The following is a 14,067-nucleotide window of genomic DNA, read 5'->3' as shown; positions in this document are numbered from 1 at the left end:
AAAATATATTTATTTGGAATGCTCCAAGTTATAAAAGGAAGAATTACATTTATTTCAAATACAAAAATACAAAAATTGAATTAAAAACTTTAAAAAGCAAATACAAAAATTGAATTAAAACAAACTGAAATGTAACAAGAATTGGTGAATAATAAAGAAATACGAATCTAGGAATTGGACAATATGGTTGTTGAACAGTAATAAAAATAAGGCTCAAGGCTGGCAAAGATCAAGAGACAATTAATTTACAAATAACACTGAAGAGACATTAGATATAGAAAAAAATGCAAGTACAATTTCAAACATATAAGATAAATGAAGAGACTTTTGAGGCTGGACTGAGATACTCTGACAAACATCTAATAAGAGTTGAAGAAAATCATCATAAAGGAAATGTCGAAGGAATAACTTTTTAGGAGCTAGAAGATGAAATTTTATAGGATTAAAGACATAAATAATTATTCATCTAAAGATTAAACTAAAATTACTCAGTATAAAACAAAAATAAATTGACATATCTACACATTATAGTGACAGAACATCAAAGAGAAAAGGATATATTAAAAAATCTATCAGATTTTTTTAGAAATACACATTACTTAGAAAAAACGGATTTAACATCAGCCACCATGGATGGCTAAAGACCATGGGATAATATCATCAGAATATCACATTGAAATAACAATGTAAAATGTAATTAATCTATAGTATAGAACACTTAAAGGGATTTTTCACGCATAAAAGATTAAGAGGCTTTACTAAATAGAGACCAATATATTAATATAATTAATGTTTTTAATGAATTACTTGAAAATATTAAAAATTTCAGCATTGAACTAGAAAAGTAAAAATAATCCATTGGAAAGTCTAGATCTAAAGAATACAGTAACTGAAATTAAGAATTTATTGGATGGGTAACATTATAATAGACATAGATCAGATAATTGCTGACATGAAATAGAAGTTAGAAGAAAATAACCAGAAAAAAAGCATTGAAAAAGAAACAAACAAAAATAAATGGAGAAAAGGTCGCGAAAGACATATACTTCGGAAATGTCTAATTTGTGATTTCAGAATCAGAAGAAAAGAAGGGACAAAGGGCAGGTGCAATGTTGGAAGAGATAATGCCTGAAAATTTTATACAATCAACAGAACTCATTAAGACAAAAATTCAAAAACTGCTAAAAGCATGAAGCACAATAGAAAAGAAAACCACTGCTGGATATATCAAATAAAACTGTTGAGGGAAAAAAACAAGTAAATTTTTTTTTTAATGGAAGCTATAAAACAAAAAATTCGCAGAGTAATGATGATCACTGTTCACATCTCAACAAAATGGTGGTAATGGAAGAGTATCATCAAAAGGCTGAAACGAATGTCAACTTAAATTCTATGTTCAGTGAAAATATCCTTCAAAATGAAGGTAAAGAAAGTAAACATTTTTACACAAACAGAACATGAGATTTTATCATCAGCTTATACAAATTAATGGAAGCACTACAGGGAGTTTTCAGGCAGAAGGAAAATGATAACATGACAAATATGAAAATAGAGAAAAAAAGCAGTAAAAAAGGCATTTTTAGTAAAATAAATATTGATAGCATCAAACAATGAAGTCATAATGAGTTCAAAATATGTGTGTGTGTATGTGTGTGTATGTATATATTTTAATAATGAGCAAAACTAATCCATAGTGTTAAAAGTGAGGGATGAGGGAGGGCATAATGAATACAGGAGGGCAACAGGAGAATTTATTGGTGCTGGTGTTGTCCTATTTTTTGATCGAGGTGATGGCTTCATGGAGTGTTCACTTTGTAATAAATCATTGTGCTGTACAATTCTGATTTGTTCCTTTTCCTAAATGTAAGCCATACTTTAATAAGATGATTTAAGAAAAATTATGTCAAAACATCAAAACTTCATGATATCAAAAAACAAACAGCAAAATGGAGAATATTTTTGCAATTTATATGATAAAAGTTAATTACTCTTTTAATAATGTTTCTATTATTAACAACTAAGAGTAATCTAATAATATTATACTCAGAGAAAAGCCAATTATCCAAAAAAAGGAACTCCAATGGAAAATAAACACATGAAGAAATGATCAATCTCATTAACAGTCTGAGAAATGGCAATTAAATCTACAATGTTAACTATCTTTCACCCATAATATTATAAGATATAATACAGAAACAGTGATAATATGAAGAAATGGTCACTCTTGTATTTTACTGATGGAAATTGGAATTACTATAACCCTTTGGGAAACTTTTTGAGGAAATATATACTACGATCACAATTTAATAAATTTATCTTATAAACTTGAAAATACTTGTATATAATTTATATATATATAAAGATGTTTACTTTTGTAAGGTCAAATAAAAAAAAACAAAAAATCTTTGTAAAGCCTATGTGAATTTTCATCTACTAGGGGAAAATCTGAATAAATTGTAGTTCATCCACACTGTGGAATGTTATGTGATAAATCTATGCATATAGACCTGAAGGGATATTCAATATATCAAAAATTATTAATTTTGAAAAGTGAGTCATGAGCAGTATGGATCCCGTTTTAATAAAACTATGAATCACCTAAAGAAAAAATATATGTACATAAATATGTAAAGTATTCGTGTATTTTTATAAGCAGAAAAATGTCGAAAGCAAGTGGGAAAACTTTGAGAGTAGGAAGAGATCGGTAGCTTTATTTTATATATATCTTTACATTAGTCCACTAGATAAAATAAGCATGTATTTATTTTTAAATTCAAAATTTTACGAAGAAAATTTGAGAAAAAATTATTTTCTAATTATAAAACTAGTATAATTCAGAAACAGAAAACTACCTACCAAATTAATTCCATATGAATATAATTATGAAGCTCTAAATTAAAACAAACGCACTGTATATGTGTGTATATACAATATATATTAAATATATATAAAATACACATACACATAATATATATACATATGTAAATATGACCAAGTTGGGATTTTTTGAGACTGAGGAAAGATTTAATCCTAGAATATTGATGGAAAAGGCAGTTTGTTTCCTTTCCTGCATGCTATGTTTTGATCCCTGCATAGCTGTGGCCTTGGGCCTGAATATTTCCTTACAGAGAGATAAGGAGATTCACAATCTGTGCTGGGCAAATCGCCCTGTTTGGGAGTGTATTTCCCTGTTGTGGCCTTGAGGTGTGTTTCTTTTTCTGCTTAGGCAGGAGCATCATTGAGCCTTCAGGCACGCCTCCAGTTTTTTTATTTCAGACCCCACAGGAGAGGAGTCAGGATCCTTTGCTTGCAGGAGGAAAGATATGTATGCAGACCATTATCCTGCGTCAATTTTGGGAGGAGTCCCAATGGCTGTGGCAGCCCAATATCCACTAATGAAGCTGCTATTGCTCTGTCTCTTCTGTTTGCGAGCAAACTTTGTTTTATGTAAAATCTGGGTGACTTGTCTCTTTCTTGCAAACAGAGTGAGTTAACATCCTGGGACTGCTGCTTCTGGTGGAGTGGGATTCCTCCCCTGCATAACAGTGCTAACAGCTGTTGCTTACTTGACAAAAATATTATAGTACTTGAAACTTTGCAGTCATCTCAATAGGTGCTAAAAAGGCATTTCCTACATTTGCTCATTTTTCATATATATGTTGACTAAAAATAATTAAACTATTAAGAGCAAGACACTCTTATGATTGATTATTCCAAACACAAAGCCAAAGTTATAAAGCAAAATAGCAAAATAGATGTCATTCCCATTAAAACTGTGAATGAACTGGAAGGCTGTCACTCTGTTAACCTAAAAATAAAAGGCCAAAGTGAGAGGCAACAAGCATTTGAGATCCAAAACATAGCTATTCTAGAAGTACTGATTCAGTACTTCTAGAAACCCAAACAGTGTTCCAACTAATGGATGAAGGCAAGATGTTTTTATGAGAAAGAGAAGAAGAAGAATTACATGAATAGAAAGAAAAAATTTCTATAGGTGCAAATAAACTTACTCTTTAGCTGTACATGGTGGTGCTAATTCTAAAAAATGTGTTTAATTTTCGGTCCAGTAGTCAGAATGTCTGCTTTCCTGGGAGCTTTGCAAACACTTTTTTTGGAATACAGTATTGGTTTGGCCAGTCCAAAGGTTATTTTGCTCACTTTAAACATCCAAAAGATTTGAGGAGTAAATTTTAAATGAGACCTTCCTGAATGTAGGTTTGAGTACCAAAAATATATTATCTATGTGGTTACAGAAGATTAAAACCATGAAATTAACTTGTGTTAGATGGGTACTGTCCCAGGATATGTAGCAATAGGAAAAATATGTCCTCTTTGGAGAGCAAACTCTTGAAAACAGGGATTTTGTCCCTTAAAACTTGGACATATATAAGCTGACAATCTGTATGACAAATATCAGGAAAAATGCCTCAATGAGAGTGGATCAACAGAATCAATGAGCTAAAGAATCACATTACTAGAAATTCAGATATTGCAATTTGTTTATAAAATTTAAATAAGCCTTTTTATAATATTTTATGAAATAAAATATTTGAAAACACAAGCACAAAACAAGATGTCATACAAAAAGACTAAATAGATATGAAAATAGACTGACTAAATTATTTTCCTCAGGAAAGTTGCAGGGTATTCTATTTCAAGGAGTGTGTCATATTTTTCTCCATATGCATGTAATCCTGTACACATTTAGTAGACAGCAATTATTCAGTATATTTTTATAGTTGGTATAAGTGCCCAAAATGTAATAGAGGACTTCAGGGCAAAATATAGGAAAATAGAATTAAAAAAACAAAACAGTATACAATCCACAGAGATATTGTTTTATCTAACTTCAGTGGGTTGTAAAAAACAATGATTTAAGAGTATTTAAAAGTTGATAAAGAGACAAACTGCCTATGGAGGCACTGTCAGCAAATCCCATCTAAACAACAACAACAACAATAATAACAATGAAAAAAAATGCTTACGACTGGATAAAAAGAGCCATTTCCGGGATCCAAAAATGGGGGGAAGTGAGAAAAATCAAGAAGACAAAAGGAATTTGAAGTAAGAACAGTGGGTGCCTGTGGCCTTCTGGACTGGGGAAGTTCTTATCCACTTCCACAGCTTAATTAATGAGAACTATAGCTTTACCAGCATAGAACTGACCAAATATCCAGGCAGTTTTCCTCCAAGAGTGGAAGACTCTATTTTGGGCAGTGGTGACATCTTGTAGCTTTGTCTATTTTAAATGACAAACTCGATAGGAAACGAATGGGAAACACCTGCAACTGTGCTGTCTCAAGACTGAAGTCCCAGTTGTGGCAAACATACAGTCAGAAAGGTGAAAGCCATAGAAGTGCCAAGGTAAGTTTTCTATATGTGCATGGGTGACTGTGAAGCTATATATAGGAGCAAAAGATATCTGACTGAATCCAGCGAAAAGTAAAAGGCAAGAGCGATGTGGGAACTGGCCCTAAATTTGAATGTGCTCCCCAAACCATGAAGAGAGATATAACTGCATAGGATGGCAGGCTTATGGGCTTCAGGTGTTTGAATATACGTTCTTCTTAAATCATGGGCTAATCACTAAGCTGTGTAAACACAAGGGCAAATGCTAGAGAACCAAATTGAAATATCAAATGAAAAGATCAAAAACTAAGCAAAAGTATCACTCACACTGAGTGGGAGACAGATTTCACAGCTTAAATCTAGGCAAGATACTGAAAGGAAATCAGAAAAAAATAGAATAAAAATAGAACGAAACCCAGGATCTTGCTACATATATTTTTAAATGTCTAATTTTTAAACAAAAATGTTGAATAATGCAAAGAAACATGACCTATACTCAAGAAAAAAGACAGTCAATAGAAGCTGACTGAGTGGGCCAAAATGTTGGATAGCAGAGAAAGCTTTTAAAGTAGTTATAAATTTGTTTGAAGAAAAGATGATGACTGTATTTAAAATATTAAATTAAAATAGAATAAATTGACTCAGTAAAGAAGAAATTAAATGCCAAATACGAAACAGAGCTATAAAATATAAAAACTAATTAGAAATACAGTTGAGACAATAAAACTATAAGACGTAGGAAAAATAAATAACAAAATGTCAAAAATAAGTCCCAATCAATAATTACTTTAAATGCAAATGGACTTAACTCCCCAATCAAAACACATTGAATGCTAAAATGGACATAAAGACATAATCCAACAACAGACTCCTATTATTTCTAAGGACATACATAAGTTGAAAGTACAAGGATGGAAAAAGAAATTTTATGCAAAGAGTAAGAGAGTAGAGGTGGCTATCCTAATATCAGACAAAATAGATTTTAAGTAAAAAAAAATACTGTTGCAAGAGACAAAGAAGGACATTATGTATTGATAAAAATATCAATTTACCAAGGACACATAAAAATATAAACATACATGTATCGAATATCAGAGCTCCAACATATATGAAGCAAACACTGACAGAATTTAAGGGAAAAATATACAGCTCTGTGATAATAGTAGAAGACTTCACAATCTTATTTACCATGGATACTACATAAGAAAATACAGGACTCAAACACTGTAGACCATCTGAACGTAACAAACATATACAGAATACTCCACCTGACAACATCAGACTATTCATATTTCTTAAGCACATACGACACTCTCCAGGATAGACTATATGTTAGGCCACTGAACAATTTTACTGATTTTAAATGACTAAAATCATACAAAGTGTCATTTCTGATCAGAATGGAATAAAATTAGAAACCAGTAGCAGAGGGAAAACAACCCGTTCAAACAAACAATGAATTAAAGGAGAATTCATAAGTGAAATTAGAAAATCTTGAGACAAAAGAAAATGAAACACAATATACCAAACTCATGGGATGCAGCAAAAACAATTCTAAGAGGAAAATTTAAAGCTGTAACACTAATATAGATTATAGGAGAGATAAACAGAATAGAGAATAAACAGTAGAGAAAAATAATGAAACCAAGAGTTTTTTCAAAAAGTTCAACAAAAATGACAAACCTCTAGCTAAATTGACTAAGAAAAAACTCAAATAACTAAAATCAGAAATGAAAGTGAAGACATTATTATTAACATTACAGAAGTAAAAAAGGATTATAAGAAAGTGCTATGAACTACTTTTAATTTATAAATTGGATAACTTAAATGAAATGGAAAAATTTCTAGAAAAACAGACTACCAAGACCAAATCAGGAAGAAATAGAAAATTATTGACTAGATCAATACTTAGTAAAGAGATTGAATCAGAAATTTAAAACCTCCTAACAAAAAAAAGCCTAGTACCAGATAGCTTCACGAGGTGAACTCTACCAAATACTGAAAGAAGAATTAACACCAAACCTTCTTTAATACCTCCAAAAAAATTGAAGATGAAGGAATATTTAAATATTTCTTTTAAATATTGAGACAGTAGTACTCTGTCATCAAAGTCAAACACACCATTAGAAACGTATACTTTTTAGTCTGATGTAGTCCCATGTATTTTGAATAACAACTTCCTTTTTGTTTAAATAAAAGCTTCAAAATAATTATTACTATATCCTTTATTCTTGTTTCTACAGACATCCCAACTAGTGTGGGCTCTCATGACTTTACTGCATGATTTTGCCCACAGTCTCTCTCTAGTCTTCACTATCCTATGAACTATTAGGCAGGTAAATCTTTCTGAATTTCAATTGCAATCTTACTTTCTGGTCTCGGTATATAGAATAGTTTCTTGCTTCTTATCCAGTGAAAATAATTTAAATTGGTATTTTATATGTGTAATGCTTCAGGTTCTCAAAGATTAATAATAGGATATTATATCAAATAATATAAAAACATATTAAACTCCAGATTCCATACCTATGAACTCATAAATTCAAATAGTAGGCACATTCTCCTTTTCTTTTAAATAGTCATCTTCTCTAAATTTCTTCCCTATGATTTAATACATTGAGGAGAAATATTTTTTTATTTTTAAATCTTTAATATAACTAGCATATACCTCATAAGCCCTAAGAAGGAACTACATCTTTCCTAATGTGGCAAAGAGGTGCTTCTTGCTTTGATATTGCCAATTATCTTGGTATTTAAAAAGTATAAATATTCACAGGACATATCACATGACAAAAGTTCACTGGTGAATTCCACACTACAAGAATCTGAAACTGTGAAGGTCAACCCTTTTAAGCAAAATAATAAAGAATATATCTGATACATAATTTAAAACTCATTTTCAAAATGGCATTTTATTTATTTTTATGTAAATAACATTATTCTATTGCCAGCAATATCATTGGGTAAATTATCCCAGCCCTTGGACTACGGTCATTCGATTAGAGATAAAGCAATGCCTTGATTCCATTGCTATTAAGAGAGTTACTTTTTGAGAGTATGTCTTCTCTTTGTCTATGTAATCAAGATGGCCTTGTTGTCCATACAAATGTGACAATGATTATTTTGGTAATAATTATGATCATAAAGAAATATAGGGTATTAGAGAAATTTCTGAATATCGATATAATTTTAGAACAAATAAATTGAGGATATGGAAACTAAAATCTGGCTTAGCTTTGTACAAACCATGTTATTTAGAAGTATTTCCATTAACTGCCTACTAATTATCATGAGACAAAAATGATAGTTCTGCTACATTTAACAGTAAGAAGTTGCATTCATTTTAAAGTATAGCTACAAGGGTCATCTGCACTTTATTTTTGTCTCTGCTAATCAAAGTTTCACCTTGGCCAGGTTAAGAACTTATTCTTAGTGGTTTGGCTTGAAATGATTTGGCTGTTTTGTACTGTAATTCCAACTTCATATGAAACTGACAAATAAGAATGTTCAATTATTATAATGAATAATAAAAATAACTAACTAAATAATTCTACCTGTTATTGTGAGACTGTGGTGTGGTGTGTACGTTGGAGAGTTCTGATTAGTAAACTCCATTCTGTAGGCAGTGGTTGCCTTGATGGCATAGAACAGAAGATGTCAGAGGACCTTGGGAGAAACCTCTGACACATCATAGCATAAATTTCCAGGATCTTTCCACTATGTAATCAAGGTGGTCATTAGAATTATTATTTCCACTGAATATTTTGGAAAATATATAAATGCATCGGCAAATCCTTTAATTCACGTATTTCCTTCCTTTGCTGTTGAGTCATCAAAATATTCTTGTATTTTGACACTACCAAATACTGTATAGATCAAATGATTGTGAAGATATCCCAAATGTCATCAACTGTAGTTGAACTATTTTCTTTTCAAAGATTTCTTTTAATGGTTAATCTAAAATTTAATGGCTAATCTACATGTTGAATTTTGTGATAAAATGTTATGGCAAAATAGTTTCCAATGTTACATATAACTAAATTCTTAAGTGGGAAGGGGGATTCTTTATAGGGTCTTAAGGATAATTACTACTCTTTATAAAAATATTCCTGCATCAATTAAACTCATTAAAACAAAAATACAATTAGGTTTGTACCAAAGCAATATCTAATACAATTGTATTATGCTAAATTTTATTTAAACAAACTACTTACGTATTCTTGTTGTGTTAGGTGAAAGTGGTTATCACCTTATAACTTAAAACAATTCTATTGTACATGGTTTGAGTATTCTGTCAAAGAATGAATATAATTATGCATCACAGCATTTAATCTGGCTATAGCCAACACTGCTATTGCTGCATTATAGAAAAATATTGTTGAAAACTTAACCAATTGGTTTTTATTTATTTTTTTTAACACAAGGCAGGCAGTGTCCCTATTATCATGATAACCATGACAAAAATAAAGTGTACTCAGAAAAATAAATATAAATAAGGCAAAATTTAGAATACTGAGAAAAAAGTCAGATCAAAGCTACTTGGTAAAAATGAATTCTATTATTCATGAATATTAACGTAAGAGGATTTTGTTTCTTGAGAGTGTGAACTGCAAATTATAAAACAAGAGAGGGAAAGATGGTTGGGTGGTGGTTGTAAAAGTGACCTGCTCATTTCAGATCTTCACTTCTCATATTATGGACAAGAGAAACCAGGTAATTCTTGACTGACAACTGGAGAGAGGCCTTTAGAATTGAAATAGAGTATGCATAGTTGGAGGAAAAGCTTGAACACAGCATGGGAAAGACCATGCTAAACATAAATCTACTGTAAACTAATACAGTATTTTTTTTTTATCTGTAGAACAAATATGACATTCTTTGAGTATCTGACATCTGCTTGGTGGTGTTTTTTCTCCCTGAATGTAGTTATTTAATTACCAGCATGTAATTAAATGATGCAAAGCATTCCAAGGTGCCAAGTTACAAAATTGAACAATCCAATAAAAATGCAAGTTTACTGATGGGTACAGAAAGTTATACACACACAGATACATATAGACATGTATACACACACACACACACACACACACACGTGCACATGCTTTGCCTTCTTGGTGTGATACCTTGAATTCAGACCTCACAGTAACCAAGGGTATAAAAATGTTCACACTGAGCCAAATCATTTTTTCGCACTGCCTTTCTGCCTTGGTACCAACTGATATGTTGGGAGTATTTCCCTTCATGATTCCATTATCATGATCCAAATAAGACATGAGAGCAAAGCTCTGACAAAATAATTCATCAGTGTGTATGCCTCTCTGGTGAGCAGTCACAATTGCTAGTGCAAAACTTGTCAAAAAGACAAATGATTCACGTGCAGTGGAGAGTTGAAATGAGTTAAATGGTAATACTGCTGCTAAAAAGATCTGCCTTCTGGCTATTGTGGGGTTTTCTCCAGCTTCTGTTCTAGTGACGTGGGAGTGCCTGGGCCTTGTTTGATTTCAGTTAACATCTCTTTGTTAATGCTTTGGTTCCAGTTTGTCCTCATAGAAAAATTGCTCCCATATGTTTGGGTGGTGTCATGTTAAAGAACCTCAGATACAATGACAGCTATGCTTATTCCATTGTGCAATGGAGGTGGATGGAATTCAATGAAAATCTACACCGCGCAACCCAATTTTTAAATGCTAATCTCATATTATTCATGCTTCCTGAGCAACCAAGTAAAAGGCAAGGAGTAAATCAGACATAATTCGAGACCCAAGAAGACATAGTTTAACCTTAGTAGAATCTTGAAGAATTGAAGATTTGGTAACTTAAAGGTTATTTAATTTTAAGAAGCCGTTTTAAGCATACAATCAAGGTCCCTAATTGAGTAAATAAGTAAAAAGAGTTGATTACAAGAGTTGAAACATTAGTGGCACCATAAGCATAGAAGCTGAAGTTAGACACTCCAAACAAGTATTATAAGATAAACAAGAACTTCTTGCAGCAATTATAGATCATCTCTGAAAGTGGAGTCCAGCTTGATGAATCAACTGATTTTACACCTGAGTCAGATATGTGGGTTAGTGCCAGAAGAAAAAGAGAAAGAATGATCCTAAGTCATTACAACTAGCTGAACGGGGATCGACCTATTCGATCTCTTCAGAAAGTTTTTATTTATTTATTTATTTACTTACTTACTTATTTACTTATTTTTATTTGATATTAGTTTCGGGTATACACTATATTTGTTAGACATTTATATAATTTACAAAGTGATCCCCACAATTATTTAGCATTCATCTGGCTCTACACATAGCCATTACAATATTATTGCCTATATTCCTTATGCTGTACTCTACATCCCTGTGATTATAAAAGTTTTGTATTTTTAATTAACTTAAAATACAGTTTAGTATATGAAGATAAATTTGTACCTGCTGTGCTGCTTAAAAAATGAGATTAAGTACCCAGTGAAAGAAAATAGGTTTGACGAGTATACAATAGTCCCCCATTTATCTGCAGTTTTGCTTTCGGCGGTTTCATTTACTCTTGGTCAACCATAGTCCAAATATATTAAATGGAAAATTCCCAAAGTAAACAATTTATAAGTTTAACTTGCACACCATTCTGAGTAGCGTGATGAAATCTTGCGTCTTTCTGCTCCCTCTATCTGGGACATAACTCATCCCTTTGTTCAGCATCTCTGTGTCCTATATACTACATGTCTGTTAGTTACTTTGTAGCCATTTCAGTTATCAGATGGCCTGTTATACTATCACCATGCTTGTGTTCGCAACATTTAGTAATGGCAAGAATAGTGATGTTCGCAATTCAGATATGCCAAAGAGAAGCCGAGCTGGATTGTGCTATCTTTAAGTGAAAAAGTGAATACAGTGCAATAAGCTATTTTGAGAGAGAGACCATATTCACATAACTTATTTCAGTATATTGTTATATTGTTCCATTTTGTTCTCATTGCTGTTAATGTCTTACTGTATCTAATTAATACATTAAATTTTATCATATGTATACATAAGAAAAAACATAGTACATACAGAGCTTGGTACTATACATGGTTTCAAACATCCATTCATTCAGGGTCCTGGAATTATCCCCTATGGCTAAGAGGGGACTACTATATATTATATTTTGCACCATCAAAAACTTCTCATAAAGATTCTGCCTAGAAATTAAAAGACCATTTTTCCAGTTATTTTGACAGTATAAACAACATCAGGGACAATGCTCAAATGGCCATGCTTCTGTGATGTTTGTGACAATTTTGTTTCTGTAAACAGTTACATTTTTGTCTGAAACTCCTATAGGAATCGCTCTTCCTTTTGCAATACCAGCGGGATGAAGTGTGGCCAGTTCCTAGGACAAAGCATCCTTTACCTTGCCAATCTTACACTGCAGGTCCTGACACCATCTAATCCTAACTGTTTCACACATCACTTGCTTCTCTCCACTTCCCCCCTTGCACCTGACCAGTCTGTAACATGTAAAACTTCTGCTGCCTGAGGGTAGAACAGCCCTCCTGCTAGTGACAAATAAATGGTTTCTCTTTATTGCTCCACTTTGTGCTCTAAACTTCAAGATTTTCCTTCATTTCTGGACACACTTTTCCTCTTTTCCATGTAAAAATGAGGGAGTACTTCGTGGTCATATGAATATACATGTTCGTAAATTGAGAAAAAATGGCCTTAGGTTCCATAAGCATGAGAAAAACTAGAGAATTTTTGGTTAGCCCTTTAATGGAATCCCCGGAGAGCAAAGCTTGGGAAGAGTCAATTTATATTTTTCAGTTGATTGGCAGTGCAGGTAGGCCCAGTTTTAGTTTTGTGTGCTTAATGTCCCTGCCAACTCAGAACGAATTTGAATAGATATGCTAGTGTTGCTTTGTATGATGCAAAATGCAAGATTATTTAGAAATGAACCTGGGGCTTCCTCCAGGTGGTCTGGATGAGGAGATAGTGGGGCCAAGTTGGGGTGGGGAGACTTCCCCCAAGCTAGAGGGACTGCATCCAAGGTCAGCTTTCTTTAGGACTTATGAGACCCTTCCTCCAGCAAGGTCACAGAAGCTTACAAAAGTCACAGTTTCTGGGCAGCAGGCAACTCCAGGCAATTCCTGTAAACTGCCGACACTCAAATCTATGCTGTCTGGAGTCCAAGATGTGTATATGTCCCCTCTCTAATAACGTTGCTTGCATGCTTACTCTGTAAAAAGGGAGGTTACAGAGCGGGGAGACTGTCCTCGTAAATGCCAACCCCCGTGGAGTGTCTGTGTCCTGAATGCTTTATTGTGGAATAATGTGGGTGAGGAGCCTATGACTTTTCTTCTCCAAATTACCCCTGCCTGGTAAAAATGGGCCTGATTTTGCAGAACAATTTGAAAAAGAAATGATGCACATAAGCAATGTGCATGGTATGTTCAGAAAATATATAGCTCTGAGGCCTATAATACCTATTTTTATTTCACCAAAATTGCCTCCTTTCAGGTACAAGCATAGTCTATGCCTTATAGGTACATGGATTTCCTCCTAAAGCTGGAATAAGGTAAATAAGCTGCCAGGATGACTCAAATCCACAACAATATGAAATGATGTTGGCTGGGTTATAGAATAAATGAATCAAAAACATGAAGCAAAAGGGTGCTTCAAGGAGGATCTCATCTTGAATTCAGAGAAGGCTACACTTCCAGTGGATACACTGATTCTGAATAAATGAGGT

This window comes from Rousettus aegyptiacus, unplaced genomic scaffold (assembly GCF_014176215.1).
Source record: "Rousettus aegyptiacus isolate mRouAeg1 unplaced genomic scaffold, mRouAeg1.p scaffold_m13_p_11, whole genome shotgun sequence".
In the NCBI taxonomy this organism is placed as follows: domain Eukaryota; kingdom Metazoa; phylum Chordata; class Mammalia; order Chiroptera; family Pteropodidae; genus Rousettus; species Rousettus aegyptiacus.
This window is presented reverse-complemented; position numbering follows the sequence as displayed.